General features: G+C 43.2%; 1 protein-coding gene across 1 annotated transcript in view; it reads right to left on the reverse strand.

Moving 5' to 3' along the window:
- Positions 1 to 15,532: 15,532 nt before the first annotated feature.
- The window catches only part of FOXO1 (forkhead box O1), a gene marked incomplete at its 5' end in the record, with an annotated part of 98,107 nt that continues 94,557 nt past the window's right edge, over positions 15,533 to 19,082 (reverse strand). Inside the window, one exon of the mRNA XM_008706944.2 lies at positions 15,533 to 18,900. The remainder of the gene's footprint in view (positions 18,901 to 19,082) is intronic.

Raw genomic sequence — 19,082 nt, forward strand, 5'->3', positions numbered from 1 at the left:
CCCCCAGCCTTCGAAGGCCCCCCTAACTCCCAGTCCAGGCACACGGCCCCCACCCCAGGTGTCGCTCATCCCAGCCCACCACCCCGGGGGGGAATGCACTAGGATTCAGCTTTACCACACCTTCTTAGGGCACCTACTGTTTACTCTTAGCTATTGTGCAATTACGATGATTTTTAAACTTTTCTCTTCTTTGAGATAATTTTAGACATACAGAAGAGTTATAAAAGTAATACAAAGAGTTTTTGTACACATTTCATCCAACTTCCCCCAGTGGTAACACCTTATATAGCCACTGTACAATAGTCCAAACCAGGAAGTTAACACTGGTACAATACCAGTACCCAAACTACGGCTTTATTTGGATTTTTCCACCAATGTCCTTTTTTCTGTAATGAGATCCAATCCAGGATCCTTCGCTGCGTTCCATCACCAAGTCTCCTTATTCTCCCTAAATCTGTGATGTGAACCCGACACTTTGGGAGATGTACTGGTCAACTATTTCATCAAATGTCTCTTAACTTGGGTGGGTCTGGTGTTTTCTCACCACCAGACCGAGGCTGTTCATTCTCAGCAAGAATACCACAGACAGGATGTGTCTTCTCAGGACATCACATCAGCAAGTGCATGGTGTTAATGGGTCTTATTAACTGTTGACGTTAACCTTGATCGCTTGGCTAAGGTTGCACCTGTCACGGTTCTCCACTATAGTCTCATTATGTCCCATCTTCATAGTTAGAAAATATGTGGGGGAGATACTTTGAGGCTAGGCAGATATTCTGTTTCTCCTTAAACTTTTGCCTTCTAATTTACCATTCATTAGTGGATTTTCCTGCAGCAATGATTACTCTGATATTCTAATGGTGACCTTTTCTTCCCTCATTCCTTCTATTTATTCATTAGAACTTTTCTGTAAAGGAAACTTGTCTCTCCTCCTCATGTACTTATTTATTTCAGTCATTTACACTTCTCAGTATTAACTGAAGAATATTTATTTTATTTAAAATTACTATTTCATTTAAAATTAATATTAATAAAATTAATATAATTATACTATGTATTACATCACAGAACATAATTATACTCTTCTACCATTATAAATTATGTATAATATATTGTACAGGAATTAAATTATATAAATTACATTGAATATAAATACTACCATTATTTATTTTGTTGCTCAAATTGTTCTAGCTTTGGCCATGGGAGCTTTATTTGTGTTGCGATGATTTCCTTTACTGAATTATAAGCTTTTGAAGATAAGAATCACGTCTTACTGGTTGTTTGTTCCCACAGCCTTCAACACAATGCCACGAATATAGTGGGCTCTCAATCATACTCCTTAGTATTTACACTCATTTTAGTTTTTAAAGTGTTTTCAGATCTATTATCTTGATTGTTACATTGTTAGAAGGATGAATGAATGAATGAATAACGACCAGAGTAATTCATGAGTGATTTCTGTGTATATCCCAAAGAGGTAACTAAGTTGAACTCACCTAGGGACTCAACTCTTAACCTGTCTTTCCTTAGTTGAGTCTAGAGCCGCTATCAGGCAAAAAACTTGGTTATTTTAGCTATGTCTAGTCGCCACTTTTTTTTTTAAGTTTTTTATTTTTATACAGTTGACTTTTTTTTTTGAGAGAGAGAGAGGGCATGACAGGGGGAGGGGCAGAAGTAGAGGGAGAGAGAGAATCTTAAGTAGATTCCGTGCTGCGTGCAGAGCCCAATGTGGGGCTCCATCCCATGACCCTGAGATCATGACCTGAGTCGAAATCAAGAATCAGACGCTTAACTGACTATGCCACCGAGGCACCCCTAGTGCCACTTTTGACTCAGGCTAAATATGTATACGACTCTGATGCGTAGATCTTAGATTGTTTTGGTTTGTGTGTGTGTGTGTCTCAGATCAAGCTGGATTTCCCTTGCCTCTCCTCTGGCCTGGACAGTGCTGGCCTGTCATCATACACTGAGGTAGCTGTCTGAAGTAAACAGCATCCTCCGGGCGCCGGGGCGGCTCAGTCGGTTAAGCATCTGCCTTTGGCTCAGGTCATGGTCCCAGAATCCTGGGATCAGTCCCGCGTCAGGCTCCTTGCTAAGCAGGGAGCTTGCTTCTCCCTCTCCCTCTGCCCCTCTCTTGCCCCAGGCTCAAGCTTTCTCTCTGTTGAGTAAATAAAATCTTTTAAAAAATAAAATAAAAAATAAAAAAATGAAGTGAACAGCATCCTCTTGATACGGTTCTCATTCATTGGGCAAAAGCTTCTGGAATGCGATGCCCAGCCATGAGCACTTGGCTTCGTTCTGTAAGACTGCAGTTCAGATCCACGTGGACAGGCTAACATGAAACATGGCAGTTGCTATATGCTACGCTGTCTTGGAATGAGCTGCAAGGCAGTAGACTTGGAGTGCCTTCAGATGAAAAATAACGTTTCCAGTTATCAAAAGTAGTAAGGCTGGGAAAGAATAGAGGGGCACTCTCAATCTTAATGGACTGTATCAGAGGGGGACAATCATGAAACGACAGTGATTCCTTCCTTCAGGAGGAGCCAAGAAGACTTTTCCTCATGTCCACCACTTCACATCTGAGCCTGAAGAAAAGTAAAGGGTAAACTATTGAATATAAGTAGGGTGACCATAGGACATACCTGAACTGGGACACTTTTGAAAGTGAAAGAGGATACTATTTATTATTAACTACTATAGGGCAACAAGTATAAGTGGAAGCTGTCCTGAGAAAACTGGAATGAATAATCATTCTATATAAAACAGAATCCCTAGCTTAAAACAATGGAAACTGGGGGCACCTTTGTGGCTCAGTCACTTAAGCATCCAACTCTTGATTTCAGCTCAGGTCATGATCTCAGGGTTGTGAGAATGAGCCCAGCATCAAGCTCTGTGCTGGGCATGGGGTCTGCTTGAGATTGTCTCTCACCCTCTCCCTCTGCCTCCCCCCAGCTCCCTCTCTTAAGAAAGAAGAAGGAGAAGGAGAAGCAGGAGGAGGAGGAGAAGGAGGAGGAGGAGGAGGAGGAGGAGGAGGAGGAGGGGAAGGAGAAGAAGGAGAAGGAGAAGGAGAGGAGGAGGAGGAAAGGGAAAAAACAATGGATTGGTAAACTTTTACTGAACATATGTGTATCTTCAGGAAAGCCCACAGCAATCCTTGGTAAGGTTTTGAGGGAAAACAGATTGTTTCATAACTGAGTTAAATGTGCTAACAGATAGCAAGTGCTGGGTAGCGGCGCCTGGGTGGCTCAGGAGGTTAAGCATCTGCCTTCAGCTCAGGTCATGATCCCAAGGTCCCGGGATCAAGCTCCACATTGGTTTCCCTGCTCAACAGGGAGTCTGCTTCTCCCTCTGCCTCTGCTACACCCCCTGCTTGTGCTCTCTCCCTCTCTCTATCAAATAAATAAATAAAATCTTAAAAAAAAAAAGAAAGAAACTGCTGGGTATGTGTAAGATATATTTGTGGAAGGGCATTGAGCGCTAGGAAAAACAAGGAGGCACAAGTAGCCTAACAGACAAAAATTATCCCCCTCTTCCAATCAAGAAAGAGTGCAAACCTCAGCCCATGAACCACCTGGATGGCAGGTCTCCCTGCAAAAGGGACTGCTATGTAGCATAAGCTCATTAGTCTTTCAAATCTTAAACACTTTCTTCTTTCAAGTCAAAGCCAATTTTAAGTATTCTGTTTAATAATTTCCTTCAAACATCTCGTCACTTAGATCATTTCCTTTTAAAAGAATCGAAGCCATGAGGATGGAAAAACGGGGACTCTCACCAGGGAGGGTGTGTTCTCTGGGATGTTGCTCTCTTATGTTTATTTGGAAGCAGTCGCAAACTCCACCACCAACCCAAGTTGTCTCCATGTGGTCTGTAGTGGGAAACACCTCTTTGGCAACAAGTCATAACCCAGTATTATTTTTCCCATTCTACCGAGGAGGAAATGGAGCCTTCGTAAGGGTGGGATGACTTAGTTACATTTCTGGCTTGAGTCAGTACGCAGCCAGAGTTGGGATTACCCGCACTGGGGCCACAGTCTTTCACTTTTAATGGGAATAGTCAGCATCCTGTTATAGGAGTGTTTATCCTGAGTGCCTGTTTTTCCACGCAGGGAAAGGCATTTCATGGTATCAGTCTTTTCAAACCTGAAAAGTTAAAGGAGGAGGGAAGCCTTCCACATAACCATCGTGGAAGCAATGGCCTACAAGAAACCCACAGGGAAGATCAGGGCTGATTAGATAAATCTATTATCTTATGGTGAAAGCCCTGAGGATGTATGAGTAATCATTTCCACCTCGGAGTATCTGACGAGTGAGCTACATTGAGTACGTACTTAGGTTAGAACCTGCCCCAAAAAGTGCTCAGCAGTGATTATTATTACTGTTGTTGTAAATATTAATAAGCAACAACTTCAGCCTCATGCTGTGGGGAGAACTTAAAACTGGTGATACAAAGCAGGTTAGTGATCAGCTGAAATCACGGACGGCCCGCGAACTATTCAAGGTAAAGTCCATAGGGCGCCCAAATAGTTGTTACAAGGAGGTCTCTTCATAGAAGTTCTCAGCTAATGAATTTAAAAGAGTTGACAGAATTTCACCCTTTTATAACCCTAATGAAATAATCATGAGAACAACGATCATCAGGGGCTGCTAAAATCATACCAAAGGGACACAATCACACATCATGTACGTCCCACCCCTTGTATTCACAGAACACTACGATGCACTCTTTACAAAAAATGAACCTAAATATGATCACAACCCGAGATCTAACTAGTAATTTTCAGGACATCCAGGGGATGAGAAATATACTAAATGATTCCATGAAGATAAAATCTAAAATCCAAACCATGGGATAGTCTACAAGACACATGACCCAGTTTCTTCAGCAGCTTGCAAAGGCAAGATACAGAGATTAAGAGAGACTCTTAGAGACGTACCAAAATAGCAATATAGGAACGTCATTTGCATTCTAATTTGAATAAACAAACTCTAAGGAAAAGTTAGAAAATAATTGAGAACATTTTAACATTGTGCTGACTGGATCCTTAATAATATTAAGATTGTCTTATTCTTTATGTGTGATAATGGCATTACGATTTTTGTTTTCGTTCTCGGTCGTATAAGATAAACAAAAAAAATGATCAGATGAAAAAAATTCATCTAATTTTTTTAGATGAGAATTATCACCTTCACCTTCTCCTTGGTGAAGACACAGAAAGCACAAACCTTAAAGGAAAAATGTGAATAAACTGGATTTAAAAGTACTATTTATCAAAAGACACTGTAAGAAAATTGATAGCAGATTGGGAGAAAATATGTGCAACACCCAGATCGGAAAAGATAGATAAGCAAATGATAGACAAATAGAACAAGACCCATATCTTGTATCCACAATATATAAAAACTTCCTACAACTCAATAATAAAAAGACAAACAACCCAATCAAAAAATGAGTAAAATACTTGAATAGCCACTTCACAAAAGAGGATATACAAACAGCCAATAAGCCTATGAAAAAGGGTTCACCAACATTAATCATCAGAGAAGTGCAAATTAAAATCATGAGCTACCACTGTAAGCAACAGAATGGCTAAAATTAAGAAGATGAAAAATGCTAAATTTTGGAGAGGATGTGGAACCACCAGAACTCTGAGATATCGCTGGTGGGAGTGTAAAATGGGACCACCACTTTGGAAAATCATCTGGCATTTTCTTAAAAAGGTAAACATACCTATGACCCTGCGATCCCAATCCTAAGTATCTCTCAAGAGAAATAAAAATATATGTATACACACACACACACACACACACACACACACAAACCTTGGATAGGAATGTTTATAGCAGCTTTATTCAAACTAATCAAAACCCGTAAACAGCACAGATGTCCATCAACAGAAGAACGGATCAAACGACTCGCATATCTATACAATGGAATACTACTCAACAATAAAAGGGGTCAAACCACTGATACAAGCAAGGACGGGGTGAATCGCAAAAATAATACACCAACCAAAAGAAGCTAGGAGTACAGAATTATGATCTCATTTATATGAAATTCTCAAATAGGCAAAAATAACCAGTAGTGATAAAAATCACATGAATGGTTGCTTCTCAACACAGGGAACTGACTGAGAAAAGGCTCCAAGGGACGGATGCTAAAAACGTGATGTACCTTGAGATGGAGTTTGCCAAACTCACTGAATGGTACACTTGAGTTCTGAGGATCTGAATGTAAGTTAAGTTACATGTCAATAAAAATATTTTAAAACTTAAAGGGATTCTTCTCTATATAATTATATAGATATACCTTTTAAACAAGTGAAATTAGGTGCTATATGGAGTTTCTTCAAAATAACCCAGGGTGAAGGGCAGGTATATATAAAGCAAGTTTGGTCATGAGTGATAATTGCTCAACCCTGGTGATGAGAACATGGAGGACCACTGTACTTTTTATTCTCCCTGCTTTTGTTTAGGTCAGAAATTCTCTATGATAGAGAGTGGGGAGAGTGAGGGGCCCAGGGAGAGAGAGAGTTGAAGGGAGGAAGGGTCCAACATCGAGCCCTGAGGACATCTCTGAACACCAACTTGGCTCATCGCAGATATTCTGTGATGTCATCAGAAAAGGTCAAGTTGAACCGGGTAAGATTCTTCTTGAAACCGAGATTTATGTCCTACTTTTGGGGACACTTTTCAAACAAAACAGAAAAAATCCAGGCAGCCATAGGGGTAGCGACTACCAGTGATCCGGAACATTCCCCTGTGTGGAACAGAGCTCAGCCTGAGGACACCACACAGATGAAGTGTCAATGCATTATCATGATAGAGTGTCTGACCCTGCCCAGGGCGGTTCACACTGTGGCTGCGGCTCTTCACCAGGGCTTTGGAAGAGAGGCTCCCTACCCTGGGGCTGCAGCAGGCTTGGCCCGGGAGCCAGGAGGCGCTGGCCCAGCCTGGGCCACAGAGCTCTGAATGGTAAGTTCATCTCAGCCAGAACAACTGGGTCCAGCTTACGTTCCTTCAAAGAGTTTGCAAGATGAGTTGCTTCTCTCCTGCAGCTTTATTATTTTTATGTTTTTTTAAAGCCTCACTTCCAATGGAAAACAGATCCTTCATGGCCTGGGTTATTTTCCTCAGACCTGGAAGCATTTAGCTCAGCCATGTGGTCACTCTGGATCAAATTGGCTCTGTGTCCAGGTCTGCCTCTTGGCTCAAGCTGCTTAAAAGCCACTCCACAGTGTGATTCAGGGATTGAGCCTGTGCTGGTGAGAAGCCAAGTCAAGCCTCGACTCGTAAGCACCTGGAGGACAGGGAGCCAGTCTAGTCAGCCCATTTATTCAGCACTCACCAGCACGGTAGGCAGATAAAAGCCTTTGATGGCTGACAGAAATTTTAGAGTTTCAGGGTCCGTTATCAGCCCAGTATTTATCTGATCCAAGGAGCCTATTTCTAAAGAACACTTCATGCCATCTTCCTGGTACAGTAAACCTCACTCCACAGCTGAAGAGCATAGGAGACATCGAGCCTCAGGAGGGTGGCTAACAGATCTGTCCCTGTCCCGTTCACCACGCAGGGTACCCCTAGCCCTCTGCAGAGGTCCTGGGACACAGCAGGTGCTCAGTAGGTATTTAACCATCGGACGGATGAATGAATAGTAGTAAATGTTACAGCACCTCCATAGACCGGTGGCGGTTCTCAAACATCATGGTTCATAAAAATCACCCGGAATAGTCAAAATGCACATTTCTTAGCGATCATAACTCCTACTGCAGATTCCGAACCCGTAGGTCTGGAAGGAGCCCTGGAAGTGGCATTTCTATAAATCTTCCCCCAAATAATTCTGTGCCCCACAGTGAGTAGCTCCCCCATTGAGAAACACTGTGTCTCCCGTCGGCAGGTTCCCTCAGGGTCTTCAGCAACAAAACCTCCCACCCAGGGGACGTTTTTCCCTAGTCTGTGGTCTACCTAGAGTGGGTTTGCTCTGCTCTTTTCATTTATTTTTATTTTCAAGTAAACTCTACACCCAACATGGAGACTTGAACTCGAACCCCAAGATCAAGCGTTGCACACTCTACCGACTGAGCCAGCCAGGTGCCCCTCTGCTCTTTTTAATTCAAAGGGAAGAGGAGGAACTTACACTGGCAGATGCTTGCTATCCTCTGACGGAAGGCATTACAAACGCTAAGTGCTACTAAACTCACAAAACCTCTGAATAAAAAGGCTTTCCTAATAACCCATCCACTTTTCTTAATTATAGTTTTTCCTCCACAAGTCTTAGAACTGTTCTGGAAAAAAAACATTGGCTCATTTCGCAAAGAAATACTCCATTCCAACACTTTCCTTGTGTAGGCCAATGACTAGCCCTGCTGCTTTCAAACATTTCACATTTGGGACTTATATTCTCTGGAATGTAAAAGATGGCAGAAGGCCTCCCTGTCACTCACGTCGTGGCACAGATACCTAAAGCTCTCTTCCCAAGTGAGGAAAACTGAGACAAAGGCATGCTTCATTTCAAGACACAGGTCAACCAGCATCTTTGGGCTCCGTAGATGATTCAAACTTCTTTTTGCTGTCAAATACATTAAGAAATTCTAACCCCAGAGGGAGTACTATTGACCATAATAAAGACTGAATTTTCATTCACTCAATTCCTATCAGTTTCTCCGACACTCAGATCCAAGAGGGGGAAGATGGCTGGGTTTCGAGCCAACTCTTTGAGCAAAGGAAGGTAAACTCAGACTCCAAAAGTATTACACAACAGAATGCCCAGTCCTGGAAACATTCCGAAGCCTTTTTTTAGTTACCCAGAAATGACAAAGGAAATTATTTACTCCAGGAAGGTTTGCAGATTGGTGTGGCTGCAAGATCCAAGAATGCATTTTTCTTATGTCTTCCTCCCTATCCCTACTCCTGCCAGTAACCAAGTGACAGCAGAATTATTGCTAGTCATCTATTTTTTTAATCATGTGATTTTCTTACAAAAGACAAGGACAATTGTTGTTTCCAAAAAAAAAAAAGCACATGATGGTTACATGAGATTCCATACAGCTGTTAAATGCTTCCAGCCTGTCCTATCCAGGGTTTTGAAAATTATTCATGCTTTTAATGGAATATCAATTATTCAAGACAGAAAACGGAGTCAGAAGGGAACTGGAAGCTTAGATAACGCTAATTTAAAGTATAGCGCATAGGGCTCAAAGAATTTTGAGATCTCATAAGATACATTTACAGGAATAAATGACATTTTCTATTCAGGGTATGTCTTATCACAACTTCAACAGTATTTCTAAACAAAATTGCCTGACTTCAGGAAATGTCTCCTTTTTACCAGGTCCTGGTTTTGGTAGGTGTGGTAAACTGAAGTAGAAAAAACTTTTTGTCTTGTAAAGGAGAAAATTACCTTCCTTCCAAAATATTTTATTCCAAAAAATATTTGAAGACTTCAACTTAATTTCAAAATAATATTCTTGAAAATCAGGATGCAAAAATCCACATATTTTATCTAATTCCCTTTGGTAGGGGAGAAGTAGAGGCCACCCAACGCCACAGCGACACTTAAGACAAAAATTACAAATGGCAGCGTTTATGTCTTTTTCAGGGGAGGTTCTGTGAAAACACATCAGCAACTAAAGCTGAATAGTTGCCCCCCCCCCGACCTTTTTTCTAAACTGGTGCAGGACTGGCACAACCTGTAGCTACAGACATGCCACCCTTCCTGGGGTGGCGGGAAGCAGATGCGCTGGCATCACGTTCTTAACGGCAATTTTGGAGCTGGCTGATAAACACGAGGAACTGGCTTTGTCCCCTGAGCCCAGAGCTATCCGGAAAGGCAGGGTTTTGCAACCTGTGGGGACCACTAGGTGGAAGGAAAGCCAATGATCTCTTATAGGTATTTCATCATTGGTCCTATCCGCTCTCCCGCCTTTTGAGCTTTCCTTGGTTGAAGAAAAGCGAATAGCAGTTCCAGACTTGTCAAAATACCTTCGGCTTCTTGGTCTGCTTTTAATTTGTTGGAATGTTGGCAGACGCAGACTGGCTCACCAAAGAATGCCGTTGGCTGTGTCCAGTGGTCAAGTGTACCGGCCAGTTGCTTTAGGCTCACTGGGAGCTTGGTGATGACCCAAGTCAGTCGGGCCTGGCTCCGAACTTCTCTGTAGGACGGCTACAGGGCTGCCTTGGGAGGACCACGGAGGATTATTATTTAGCTAGAGCTCATTGGGAAAAGGAACCCTGAAACTCAGCTAACCCACCTATTCAAGTAACTCCCCTGAGAGGAGAGGCTGGGATGGGACTGAAGGGGAGGGAAGGCTTTGAGCTGTACCTTAGTTAAGGAAAGGAGAAAAACATTCCCGATAAACAAATCTTCCAGCATATGAAAAGGCTGGAAAGCAAGCTGGGAAGGACCTCGTATGCCTGGGATTAAACTACGGCCCTCCAGCTGGAGGCAGCTTCTTCCAGGGGGCCCTGAGTGCTCTCACCCACAGGGAGCTCTTGGTACATCCATTGCGGGTGGGGGGGCTCCAGCAAGTAGAACCCGAACAGCAGTTACTCACGGGTATAGTGAACATGTCATTAACCACCCAAACCTGAACCCTTCCAAGTGATAAGAGCAGGCTAACACTTAATGCTGGGCACAAGTTTGCCCAAGCCTGTCTTGGGCAAACCAGAATGTTTGGTCACCCCAATTTCTGGAGCCCTTTCTGCGTGCCAGGCATTGTGAGGGGTCTTCACTCGGGTCATTTAACTCCCCCCCTCACTCCAGTAAGTAGATCCCTAAGTGACACACCTTGATGAGTCTCAAAAGCAGAGCTGACATCGTTTCGCATTCCACTTCCAACTCCAGAACCTTTTTCTTCCACCGACAAGTTTAAAAAAACTGTTGCTGCTTAGGGCGTCCAGCTACTCTACTGTGTACCCTTCCTGGTTACTGATAACCAGCTGCCACGTGCCTCCTGGTTTCTCCCCCGAATTAAAGGCTTTGGCACTTGAATTTGAGACTTCCTCTGTGCCCCAGGTCCTGCTGCTGCCCTTGCAACGGCTCTGCAGTCTAATGTGCCTGCCCCACACGACCGCCAGGCCTCATTTTGCCCTGACCTCTTCCCCCTTAGGGCCCATGCCTCACGGCCGCTCAGTCACCCAGTGCCCCGACCACACCCTGGGCCTCGCCGCAACTTCCCGTTCTGTCTCCCCTTTTCCCACTCTACCTGTTTGTTTAGATCACCCAAACCGCCAGTCCTCTGGTGCTTCATTATGCTGTCAGTGGTTGTGATGGTCAATATTTAACCTGCTCTTCGGATGCCTGGATATACAGAAGTTTATTACAAATTTACTGCTGTGAAGGATGTGTAGCGTACAATTTACAAATAATAAAATATGCCATAGTCTCTATTGTAAATTCTGTCAGGCCAATTAAGCCTCACAAAATGCTTTCATTGACTTTTGCCAAACTCCTTTATCTGGTGCCAACATAGGACAGCGATTCCGCACAGTTTAGATGAAGGGACCTGCATCCCAACAGACTCTTTTCGCAATGTCTTTTCTCAGTAAATTTAACTGATACGACTTACTGTTAAACTATTTCTTACCCTCATTCAAATTGCATTCATTCAACTGCAGCTGTTCGGCTTCAGAGCAGTAGCACACCATGAAACGGTGTTCCCACCAGACAGACAAGAGCCACAGACCCACCTCAAGAGCAGACAACAGAACAGTGTCGTACATTAGGGCGGAACTCATTAGCCATGCGTTCTGAGCAGTTACTACCCTTGCCTTTTTCTTAATATAACTTAATAGTAAGGTTATCTGATTTAATTGTAAATAATGGTGGTATTTAAAACCGGCTCTCAATGGGGCATCCGGGTGGCTCAGTCAGTTAAGCGTCCGACTCTTGATTTTGGCTCATATCATCATCTCAGGGTCATGAGACTGAGCCCTGCGTCAGGCTCTGGACATGGAGCCTGCTTAATATTCTTTCTCTCTCCCTCTGCCCCTCCCTTCACTCCCTCTCTTAAAAAAAAAAAAAAAAAAAAAAAGGCTCTCAAAATCCCTGCAAACGTCAGCACCACTTCTCATGAATGGAGGGTTAGGCTCCAATACCTCACTGTGGCCTCCACAACATCAGGCTTTTCCTCCCCATCCCTCTCCCTAGTACACAGAAGGATGGTCTAAAAAGAACACATGGAATTGGCATCCTCCGTGGTCTACTGGGAAAATATGACTGGGGTGAAGTCAAGGTTAAGCACCCTAAAGGTCTCTCAATTTTCTTAGTATGGGTCCATGGGAACCTTCTTGAAGACCAGTATCACAACTAGTTTGTATTGGGCACATAATAGGTTTACCACTTACTACTAAGTACTTCTCGAGTTACCAAGAAAAGAAAGGCCTACCGACTCTCTTCAGTCTGGCCAGCAGTCCGCACTCCCCTGCTTGAAAGATGGAAGAGTGCAAATAAGAATGCAGAGCAAAGATGGAAATGAACCAAGTGGCTCTCCCACTCATCCTGCAGGAAATGCTGACCGTCCAAAAGCCCCATTAAGGAAACACATCCCCAAAGCCTACTATTACCTACACTGACACCAACTCACATGTACGAGGTCTTTCTCCCGGACACAGGAAGCCATCTGTAGACATTACCTCATCCTCTAATCCTCACATCAAACCTGGGAGGCAGGTAGTAGAAGGTATCTTCCACTTTCCTTATCTGTGGGACAATCACTTCCCAAGCATCAGAGATCACTCTGCCAGCCTACCAAGCGTCCCTGACACCAGCACATACAAGCAATGGGCATCTCTGCTCTAGTTCTGCAACCAAGCACCCAAGTGCAGAACGGACCTCCCCTTTATCCCATCAGAGAGAAAGAAAACTCTGGTTTAAAAGGGTTCCCTGTGAGCCCTATTCTAAGCAGCTCCCCCAGCCATTTTCCTATGATTACAACACCAAAAATGTTTGCAGAAACTCTACCAGTACAAGTATCCAACATGGCTCCCAGGCTACCATCGCAACTTTTAAGTTCTCTGCGAATTCTGAAAAGCTGGCTTGTGGGGGACTGGAGCTCATGAAAGGAATGAGATGTAAAGAATGAATAGCTGAGCCCTCACAAAGTTGCCCTCTTTCTTCCTGGAAGATATAAATTCTTACTTTCCACCAGTGGTTTCCAGTGCAAACAAGACTTGCACGTTTGGAACACAGAAACATGGTAAAAGTACTAACGCCAAGAAATTTCATTTAGCCTTTGAGTTCACGGGGGGGGGGGGGGGGGCTGGGAAGCTGGGGTAGGGGAGAAGACAGCATCCTGCTACCAATCAGCTAACAAAAGTTGGCCCCACTCTCCTTTCCTAGAACAGACAGAGTGCCTTCTCAGCGTGGAGCCTCCCCCCTCGCAGCCATACTGCTGAAGCCGGGCGTCCGCAGTCTCCCCCCACCAGCCACCTGCTGGTACTTGAACTTCTGGATGCCCATGCCACTCTGTAGCTTCCTCCAAAGGATCCAGACACCTTCAGCTCACGCCACAGCTGTCTCCATTTCACATCTGGTTTCCTGATGTACCACCCAATACAAATGGGACTCCCTGCCTTCTTTCTTCTCTCACACCAGCACACATACCTCCCTTTCCATTCCACAGAAACATCATTTTCCAGTTTAAGGAACTGGAAAACATCTTAGACTCCATGTATATAAGTTATCACCAGTGTAAACTTTTTAAAAGATCTTATTTAGGGGCGCCTGGGTGGCTCAGTCATTAAGCGTCTGCCTTCTGCTCAGGGCGTGATCCCAGGGTCCTAGGATCGAGCCCCGCATCAGGCTCCTCCGCTGGGAGCCTGCTTCTTCCTCTCCCACTCCCCTTGCCTGTGTTCCCTCTCTCACTGGCTCTCTAATAAATAAATAAAATCTTAAAAAAAAAAAAGATCTTATTTAGAGAGAGAGCAGACAGAGAAGCAGGAGGGGAGGGAGAAATAATCTCCAACAGAGTCTGTGCTGAGTGCAAATCCTAACCCCATGACCCTGAGAAGAAACGAAGAGTCAGATGCTTAACTGACTGAGCCACCCAGGTGCCCACCAGTTTTTACACCAAAATAATAAAATGGTAAATTGGAGTAAGACACCTGCCATGAACACACCCTCATTTCGGAGGTCACGGCCCAAGCCGGCTGCAGGCGCATGGGTCTATAATGAGCACTAACAGATCAAAAGTTCAATGTGCGTGTGATGGCATCTAATTCAGAGACTGCCACTTAGTGCGATACATCTCTCAGAGCAGCCCTCCACCCACCTAACCACTCCAACCAGTGTACCTTTAACTAGCACGTCATTGGCAGGGGCCAGCTCAAACATGAAGCAACAATAGCCGAGGAAAAGCCCTTCAGGGTGGCAGGTTCACTGGTCAAGAAACAATCCTAGGTACACATCCTGATCCTATTGTCAGCGGTCTGGTCACAGCAGGGGCTAGGTACAGCCCGAGAAGTTTCTCCTTTTACATTAAGCACCAAGCTCCAGCACTAGGATCCACCCAGGGAATCTTCCTGCTGTGTTGCTGCCTCTCATCAAGTGATGTTAGAACTTGGGAACTGGTCTCAATAAAGGATAGGAGATGCACGATTTTGTGTATATGCACGGTGGTCATGAATGGAGCCCGCCGGCTGGAGTTCTGGCAGTACAATCAGGGCATTTCTCTGCATCTGGGCTAGATCAGTTTTCAAAGTGATCTGTGCATGAGCCCCAGGGTCTGGGAGCAAATGCTTTTATCTGTTCTACACTCTGGGCTTTCCGACTATCATGTGTTTTAAAGGGTTCTATTTGCAAGGGAAACAAACCAAACCTGAAAGCTGGACTGACCTTCTGGTGTTTAAACAGATAAACATTAGAATAACCTATCTCCTTGTTGCTACTCTCATTCATTCACTTGCCTTATAAATGAGTCAGGAGCAAAGAGACTGTGCTTTGTCCTGGTTTCAAAATGCATTTTAACCATATTAATCTAATCCTAGCTCATTCCTTAGGCATTTTCTGAATAAAGCAAACATATAAACCTCCAGTCCGTGGCCACTTAAAGGAGAACACAATCCTCCCCCTTCAGCAAGGGGTGCAAAGTAGAGACAGGAGCTACACGTGGCCCCAGAAGGCCACGGCTCCCTCCACACCAGCTAGCACCTGCTCAGTGCCCTCCTAGCCAGGACTCTCCTAACCTGCCCTTCAGGGGTTTTTACCTTTAGCATGGTCTATTCCGACATGAGATTTAATATGCCCAGGCATTACCATACAGGATGTAGTTTCAGACATTCCAAAGATGAAGTACTCCAGGGTCATTTATTGGCAAGGATTTTACTTGTTCTTCAACTCTCGGGGCTTCAATTCTTAGAGGGGCCATTTCCCCGCTGCCCACCCCCCACCCCCCCCCACCAAGGGAAATATCAGATCTGAAGACACTATGGCATTGTGGCTGACAAGGTTCAACTCAAGCTAAACATAAAAAAAGACAACAACAAAAACCCACTAATAATAGAGCTTACTCTGCACGATTAGGAAAGAAAGACACCAAACCATTTAAACATAATTTATGTACATTTATGGCTTTATACAATAATAGCAAAGATTGTTCTTGTGTCTGTACGTACATCAGCATCATCAGGCACTTCTCAGAGAGTATCGGAACAGGAACATGGACTCTGCGCTGTTACTGAACTCGAGTAGTGAAATGCGGGAGGGCATGGCCACGGCCCGACAGGGCTCTGACGGCCACACCTGGCCACACTGCCAGGCTGTGCGCACCGCCCTCAAGGAGGAGGCCAAGAGTAATGCAAGGCTGTTTTGTTTGCATAAACCACACTGCATTTTTTAATGAATGATTACTCCCAAACCAAAACCACAAGTTTAAAAGTCAGTTATAAATTAAGCACTCTTAAGAGCTGAATGTGAGAATTTCAAGTAAGTCTGGGGGAGGAGGAGGGGTGTTGGTAACATATACCCAGTAGTTGAACAAGTCCGAATTGTATAACTTTGGAAAACTTTTTTTTTCCGTTTTAAGTGTCCTTCTCCTCTTCTTAGTACATTCCATTGATTTACTGCCCACTGGGATGCAACATTTGCTAATTAATTTAGACTCTGTCAGTTTGTTGAAGCGGTACTTTGCAAGTAATGCATCTATTACCTAAATATATTCCATACGTCTATATTACGGAAACAATACTTTATATTTAAAATATCAGAATAGCTCTATAATACAATATGCTTTAATAACAGTACAAACCAGAGGAAATAAATCAAACAAGGCTGCATAGGTGATATCATTTGCACATTTCACAAAGCAATCATGTACAATAACTGATATACTAATTACTCCAGAAAGTCAGTATTCGTACAGAAAAAGAATTACCAGAGGTCACATAATATTTGTTTTCAAAATAGACAAGGCGCCTTTCACTGGACTTCACTGTACCCCAGAGAGATACCCAAGATTCATGTCAGAATCTTAACACAAAGAAAATTTTGAAGGGGAAAAAAAAAAGATATTTACACAGACTCGGGAGGAAGAAACATCTTTTTAAAAGTTACTCTAGGATGTAGTAAGATTTTAAGAGCGATTTCAGCTGTAGTTGCCTCTTTAATGAACAAATGGGGGGCTCCAAGTCTCGTCATGGGAGGGCACAAGAGGAGGAAAGAAGGTGGACACGGCAACAGGAATGGGAACCCAAGGACTCTGGCACCGACAAGTTCTAGCACATATGCAGAAGGCACTGCTTAGAGGAACAAGGGTTTCCAAAACCAGACATACTTTGGAGTGGACAACAGTGAAGATAGTTGGAGAGTAGGCTGTTTAATGAGTTTTCAAAATAGCAGAAGTCACAGTGGGAAGCTTACAACAGAGTTGGCCTCCTATAGAAAATCTTTCAGGAACACGTGTGTTCTTGTTAAACGTGTAGGAAAAACCAAGCCAACAGATCCGCAATTCACATGCAAGACAAAGCAAGTGTGACCCGGGCTAAGTACACAGAACGCAATCAGAGCCCTCTCAAGAAGGCAAAAGGAACATTTCTGTAACCTGCTCCTTTTATTGGGCTGACTTTGACTTAGGGCATTCCACATGACTTGAAAATACGGATGGGACGCAAAGCCAATTAACCTGGTCTGTCAGTTATAGGTAATTGCAAAATATTAAAACATAATAAGGCAGAATTATAGTTTAGGTTGCTAAAGGCTAAAGAAATTCTCCCAATTTCTAACTTATACTAAGAGCTTTTAAGATAAATTCAAATATACAACTTACAGCTGGTTTGTCAGGTTTTCAAATTAATTGCCCCAATTTTTAAACGAGCTCTAGTCCCTTTGGTAGCCATCTGCACTCAGGGACAAGAAGCACTCTGCAAATCAGTAAAGTCCTATTTTTCAATTTTCCTCCTTCCACCTAAATTTCCACAGTGTGCTACGTAATCTGCAAGACAGAAGGGAGAGGGGGATGAAGTGTGAGTCTTAACATAATCCTTCGAGGCAGAGCCACAAAACCAACGTCCACCTACACCAAAAGAAGAGCACAGAAACACGAGGGGAGACATCGGCTGAAGCTCAATTCAAAAAGGTTAAGTTGATCAAAACTCCCAGTTTTGAGCGAGGAGCGCAGTTTTCGACGCAGGACCCCCTTTCTGATCCACAAACATCACGGGGCCCCTCAAGAGTAACTGAAACGACATAGCACACAGGCATCTGTCAGAGGACTCAGCACTCTGTGGTGCACTTGGTTCACGGGACAACAGGAGCAGATGGCACTGCTTTCCAATACACACGAGAAACTATTAAGTTCTCCTAAACATGAAACGCAAAATGTCCGTAACTATACATCGCTCTCCTGCCAAAACAGAGCCAGAAACGTTGAGTATGCAAGTACTAATTACAATGATTTTAAGATTAGTCAGAAATAACACCGAGTAGCATCCCAAAGTGTACAAACCAGTTAAACACGTATAAAATTAGTCCTAATCCAGTTAGAAATACAAAATGAAAATTATGGATGCTGCCTCAAATAGCTGGGATTCCACAAATTTACAAGCAGACTATGTAACAAAGTAGACTCTAGTTTTAAGAAAACATTACAGTTCAATATCTATTCCAAAAATGATCTCAAGTCCCAACGATAACATCAAAAATCATTTATCAGGAAATTAGAACCATTTAAATGTTTGTACAAATTTGCAAATAACAAAATAAACAAACAAAAAAATAGAAAAGACCTGTACAAGGCTGGCATTTAATCTATTTTTCCCCCCAAAGGTGTTTGACAAGTCCATGAACTCAGCAGACTGACCACAGGCTATGGGTTCTCATGTGAATTGTGTGGCTGTGTGAACAGGCCCAACGCTGTCCGGGGAGGCGCGGGACGGAGAGCTTGGTTCTCTGCAGTTCGTCTGTTCAGCAGAACACAGGTAGTACAAACAAAAGTTTAACTTATCAAAGACATGAGACCATCACAGTATTACAAAAAGAGTATAAACTTTCCTTGGACCAAATGGGTATTTAAAAAAAAAAAAACAAAAACAAAAACACACACAAATACAACTCTGTAGCTACTGCTTATGTACAAAACTTGAAAGCACACCAGGATCCGAACGTCTTTTCTGCAATTATATGGTGTAGTGAGTTTGGCACTTCATTGTAATGAAATTTCCAATGGCACAGTCCTTATCTACAGCAGCACATAACCTGCTAACATCGGGCAAACATCCTGTACAGGAAAAGTATCTTCGCTGCCAAGTCTGACGAAAGGAAAAAAGAAATGCGCTTTTTTTGTTGTTGTTGTTATTGTTGTGGTTTTTTTTTTTTTTTAATCAAGAAACGAAAAGGAGGGGTGAAGGACATCTTTGGACTGCTTCTCTCAGTTCCTGCTGTCAGACAATCTGAAGTACTTTTAAGTGTAGCCTAGAAAAAACACACAATGAAAATACAGCCAAATTAAAATCAATTCAATTTAACATATTAGAGTGACAGACAAACTTGGGGGTGGGAGAAGCTAGAGCTTTCTCAAAACAGCTCCAAAATCATTCAATGGGGAAAAATTCTACTTAAAAAAAAAACAAAAAACAAAAAAAAACTGCTGTATT

The sequence above is a fragment of the Ursus maritimus genome, unplaced genomic scaffold (assembly GCF_017311325.1).
Source record: "Ursus maritimus isolate PB19 unplaced genomic scaffold, ASM1731132v1 scaffold_10, whole genome shotgun sequence".
In the NCBI taxonomy this organism is placed as follows: domain Eukaryota; kingdom Metazoa; phylum Chordata; class Mammalia; order Carnivora; family Ursidae; genus Ursus; species Ursus maritimus.